Below are 6,130 nucleotides of genomic sequence, written 5' to 3' on the forward strand. Positions count from 1 at the left end.
AATAGGACGAACCATTAAACGTAAATCCTGAGACAAGAAAGACTCAGTTGAAAAAGAAGAAAAGGCAATGCAAGAACAGAGAAAAGTAAAATCTACCAGAAAATGACAAACACATACAACACATTTAAGACGTAAATTTTGAATTTTCTTCCTGAATGCATTAACTGAGAAATTAATCTTGAATCTTGCCTTCATCGATAACTTTCCGTCGTTGGAGTTTCCAAAGGATGAGTCAAAGGATAAAAAAGAAGAATATGGAACCTTAAATAAAACTGCTTTTCTCGAAAATATTTTTTACAGATATTGAAGAATGTTGCGTGTATTTGATGCCCTATTTGTTTTTTTTATTGTCTTTTAAACCATCTCGGTCATCGACGAGAAGTTATTGCTGCTAAAGTTTTCACCTTACGGATGGACAGAGCTTGCTGCAGCCTTAAAAAAAAAAGAAAAAATACTTGAAGTTACTGTTCGATAAGAACAGAGCCGAAATTACACTCATATATCAGTGGATAGGTTAATGGGGTGGTGAGGGATAATGGTGGCAAAAACGAGAAGAAAGGGATGAAAAAGATATATATAAATCTTCACACAAAAAGAAACTCTAGGTCTCTCATTATGCCCTTTTTCTAATTTGTTAACTTATCTCTCTAATTATTTCTAATGCTATGAAGTAAAAACGAAATGGAAGATGGTTTAGTGATGCAACAGAATTAAAAACTTACTCTAAACCCAGGCTACATTTGACGCGTTAGTTTTATGTAAGATTATTGAATTACCATAACTGCGACTGGATATCTCGCAGTGTCTTACGTACTAGTGTTACATGCTTCTCTAAAAAGGAGGAATTAACTACTTAGTGATGAATAATTATCTTGATGACTTTATTGAAATCTGCTTGTTAATAACTCCTGCATACGTTATACCTTATGCCAATAATTGGAAAGGCTTCAGTCTTCCCTGTAGAAATTTATGCCGTCAACGGCAGAATAGAATCCCTCGCTTTCTCCCTCTGTCTTTATCTTTGCCGTCGGTGCTTAGCACCTAAAGGTAAGCACCAGGGAGATGAGTGATTTCATTCACTATTAAATATCCTTTATCCATACCAAGCACTGCTATTGAGAGAGAGAGAGAGAGAGAGAGAGAGAGAGAGAGAGAGAGAGAGAGAGAGAGAGAGAGAACCATCCTGAAGACGTAGGCTTCCTCTCATTAGGAAAGAAATCAGGGTAATTGTTGTTGGTTTCTTCTGATCATCTCGGGGAAAACACAGCATCCACCAACCCTCAACAAACGTCAAATTGCTGGAAAGTACGATGAGCTTCATCCTTGGATCGCTTTGAGGAACTTCGTTGGTGGAATTTAGTCTATAACTTCTTTTTTTTTTCTAGCAGTTTTAAAGACAGAGAAGGATAATTCAGAAACTAAGAGATGTATAGGAAATGAGAGAAGGAGCGACAAAGGCAAGAGGAAGAGAAGTGGCTGAGAGGGTGTGAAGGGATTAAAACAATAGAGACAAGAGAGGATATAAACAGTAACAACAGAAGAACTCAAATGTACACAAGAAGAGTAAATGACGGAACTAAATAAGAGTACAGTGTTCAGAGATATATATTAGGAGGTAGAGATATATGTATAAGAAAAAGAAAGGTGGGGACGTAGGGGAAATGGGACAGGGAAGGAGGACAAGGATAAAAGAAAGAGATGCTGTGGCGAAGAACTTGTTAGGGAGGAATAGAGAAAAGGAAAAAAAGGATTAATTAGTAAGTAGATGTAAAAAGAAAGTAATAACATGCGGGGGAAACGCAATGAAAAAAAATTTTTTTTTTTTTCTTGTGGAGCGAAATAACAAGTAACATCTAAGCATCTTTAAATGCAGTGACATCAACTATCTAACAGACCTGATATGAAACCATGGCCTGTTTGCCCATATTGAGTCAAATTGCAAACCTAAGCCTTTAACTTTCGTCGCCTGGAGTTGTTAGCAGCGAACATTATTCCTGAAGCGACTAACTTTTCATTATTAGATGGATTAAACTTAATGTCAGAGCTATTTTTAGACAGCCGTGAATTGCAAGACGTTAATATCATGCTAGGTATAACCAATTTTCAAATGTTCTGTCTGTAAACTGAAATTATCTTACTGAGCATAGCTTCGAAAAAAAGCATATATGGAAAGGTATAATTTTTTCAGCAACGGAAATTTTTTTTGTGTGTTTTATGTTGTAATGAGGCAAGGACAGAGATATAGGTTAAATGTGCAATTCAGAAAGATCTATTACTCAAACAAAAATTCCAAGCTGGGACGCTAAAACGAATCGGTTTGGTCAAATCTGGATTTCCATAGTTTCCATTAGGACACCTAATCTTTAGACTAGGCAGGACTGACCCGTTTAGATTACCAAAATATATTTTGAATATTAGAGACAAAGTCCCACTATCTATTGCATTTATGTCTCCTTTAATAAGTCAAAATTATATTTTCCTAGGAAAGTATTTAGCATTAGCTTTACCATGATCAGTCCTGTTGATAATTTTTAAAGACTTGTATGATAATCGAGAAGTTGAATGGTCGTTCTGGCAATTCAGAATGCATCATCTAAAAGTCTCCTCTTAATTATATATAGCTGAACTATATAATAAGGAAATTATGAAAACTATTCAGTGAAATTAATGAATGTCAACGCCTGTTTCTTAAAGAAGGTTCATGGTTGTCTTATTCAGCAGTGGGGAAAAAATCTTAGAGTTAAAGTAATAAGTGAATAACAAAGATGCAATAATTTCTCATAACTTTATCCATCAGACTAATACCTTTCTTTTTGCCTTTCTATTTCATTCGGTTTGTGTTTGCTATTCACCGTTTCATTGACATTTACTGTTCTTTCCCTTGACACGCTTTGCTCCAAACCCGCAGCAGCTTTGATTTTTACTTTTATTAAAACCATCTTTGTAGTTCTACTGTTTCTCTAACTGAATCCCCACTTAAAATTCTTTTTCTCACTACTGCATAAGGAAGCTGTTTAAAATATAGGCTCATTATTTTCTAAAAAGAGTCTGCACGTTATTTTTATGTCTCAATTTCGATGACAAAAGAAGAAAACGTTCTTAGTTATCAAAATATCCCCCTGTCAGCCTTGATCTGGGAAAATAAATATAAAAAAAGCAATGAAGGAATAAATGTTTTTAGAAGGTTTCTAATTCTGGTTCAGTGCACTGGAAACATTGAGTGAGAGAGACGAGAAGGTGAATGGGCCGGTCAGCGCCAGTCAGATGTCGGCAATGGACATCCTTAATCATTCAGTGATATTTATGGGGAAAGGGTGGCACCAAGGTCCTAGAGATAAGGTGGTATTTGGTGGAGGGTGGTGGAGAGGTTATGGAAACCAAGCCTTCCTAGATGCTATCGTGTATGTATCATGTAGTTTTGATTTAACTGTTCACATGGTCTTTATATATGGAAACTTCAGTTTCAGTCTAAACTGATACTCAAAACTGCTTCCACACTTTCATATTTACAAATCAAGCTCCCAAAGTTATCCCTGCCTAACTGGAACTGAAGCAACTCGAATTGATTTAAATCAATCGAGAGTTGAGAATGTAGAAGGACACTGGGTATTCTCCAAGGTTTTATTTGAAGAGTTTAAGGTTTTCAAATATGTGTTTTTTTTTTTTTTTTCTTTTTTACCAAATGAGCATGTGCTATTGTGGCATGAAGCCAGGTTAATCTATAAATAATAACGATAAATACGATTGAGGAGAGTCTAAGTAGGGCTGAGGAATGGAACGACTGAAACTTTTAACATTCTTTATAAGCTATAGAGATCTCACCTACTGTGCATTTCAGGGCCGTGTTTAATTGATTGTCGTCGATAAAATGTTACCGTATTTCGGAAATAGCTATTTGCAGCCACAGCCTAATTGGCAAAAATATGCAGTGATGTCTAATGTGGATAATTGAGGTACTTATTAGAGTAAATCAAAGAAATTTAAAGGGAAACTTAGCTAAATCTAGCAGACTCGTAGATAGAGGCTGATACTGTGGTATGACATACTTTACTAGACACCCCGCCCATATACTTTATGAATGAAAACTCACATATTGGTAGTAGTAGTAATAGTATAGTATATGGAGTTCTTACATTGTTTCACACACTCAAACACCTACCCTGCATACTCTCTCTCTCTCTCTCTCTCTCTCTCTCTCTCTCTCTCTCTCTCTCTCTCTCTCTCTCTCTCTCTCTCTCTCATCTTTTCGATGAGTACAATAAGGGAATGGGCATCAAACAAGAATATTAATTGTATAATACAATTCCATGGCGCAATTCACGTTTCCTTTAACTTGAAATATGCATCAAGTCTTACAGAAACACTCTCTATGAAAACAACCATTGTTACCCTGGAGTTTCTGTTGCTTCATATTGTCTCCTCAAAAGTTCCGGTTCACGTGTACCTGCTCAGTCCTGCTAAGTGAATGCAATATGACGCAAGTGTTCTAACCTTAACTTCTTTAATGCATGATCAGTCCCATAATAAATCCACAGCGCTTGGTATAGCACACTACTTCCCCCTCATGATTTTATTTGTGTGCCTCTGTGTTAGTTTGTTGTTTCTATACGCTTGATTCATTTACTTGAAACTGAAACTAATGTTTGTTATAGGGTTGTTGAGCGGTTATCAGCGTGTCTATGGATTCCCGGTTTTATCTATTTATTTATTTTTATGGATTTTTTTTTTATATGGATTTATATATATATATATATATATATATATATATATATATATATATATATATATAAGTTACTAATTTTTTTAATGTTCATTTATTTTGATTATTTCATTTACATCGTTTATATATATGTATATATATATATATATATATATATATATATATATATATATATATATATATATATATATATATATATATATATATATATGTAGGGGTCGAACCAGCTACGGACGAGGAATTATATACGCACTATATATATATATATTTTTATATATATACCGTATATATATATTTTTATATATATATATATATATATATATATATAGCGATATTGATATATATATATATATATATATTATATATATATATATATATATATATATATATATATATATATATACATACATACATACATATATATTTCATTTAATCATAACTACATCGTAGTGTTGAATAATACTCGTAACTTATAGCACAAGCGCTTGGGCTTTGCCCTAAATTTTATAATCCACTAATCCATTGATTATACTGAACTTCATTGAAATTGAAGGAAATATAAAAAAACAAATATTGTAATATAAAACGGCGTAAAAGGATATGCTGTTGTTGTTTAAGATTAAGCCAACCTTGTGTGAATCAGGGTCTTGCGCTTTGAGCGCACCATAAGTGAAGAACTTCCGATGGAAATAGGGAAAATAAAATTTCGATAATTATCGCATATCCTACTGAAGGTATTGCTTATTGTTCAAGAGGGACAATTGTTTGTGTTTCTACGATCATTATCATACTACTGGGAACCCTGCTATTACGTCTGACGTCATAGTTTACGTTACAACTAGCCTCTCTCTGGGTGCTTCCTAAATTGAGCTAAGTTTCCTTTAAATTTCTTTGATTTACTCTGATAAGTGCCTTAATTATCCACATTAGACATCACTACATATTTTTGCCAATTAAGCTATGGCTTCAAAAAGCTATTTCGAAAATACGATCCATATCCGATGTTTTGTAAAGATTTTATCGGCGAAAATCTATTAGACACGGCCCTGAAATGCCCAGTAGGACGAAATAATGATACTACGTCATAAAAAAACGTAATGCATAACCCATTAAAAATTAAGCCTGAAAAAAAAAAAAATTAAAATTACGAACAAACCTCTCTCTCTTCTTCGTCCCTTTGATCTCATCTCTCAGAACACTGATGATGACAACCCTTGTGTTAGTTTCCGAGGCAATCCTGTCAGTTCATATCCGTAGCAATCAATTCCAGCAAGGATTTTTAGAGCAAGAGAAGATTGCCAAACAAATATCAGGATCAAGTCAACTCGCCTGTGGGTCTGTCTGTCTGTCTGTCTCGTTAGAATTCAGATGATGAAGCAATTGTTCGCGATGAATAAAGTTTAATGATAA

The sequence above is a fragment of the Macrobrachium rosenbergii genome, chromosome 53 (assembly GCF_040412425.1).
Source record: "Macrobrachium rosenbergii isolate ZJJX-2024 chromosome 53, ASM4041242v1, whole genome shotgun sequence".
Lineage (NCBI taxonomy): Eukaryota > Metazoa > Arthropoda > Malacostraca > Decapoda > Palaemonidae > Macrobrachium > Macrobrachium rosenbergii.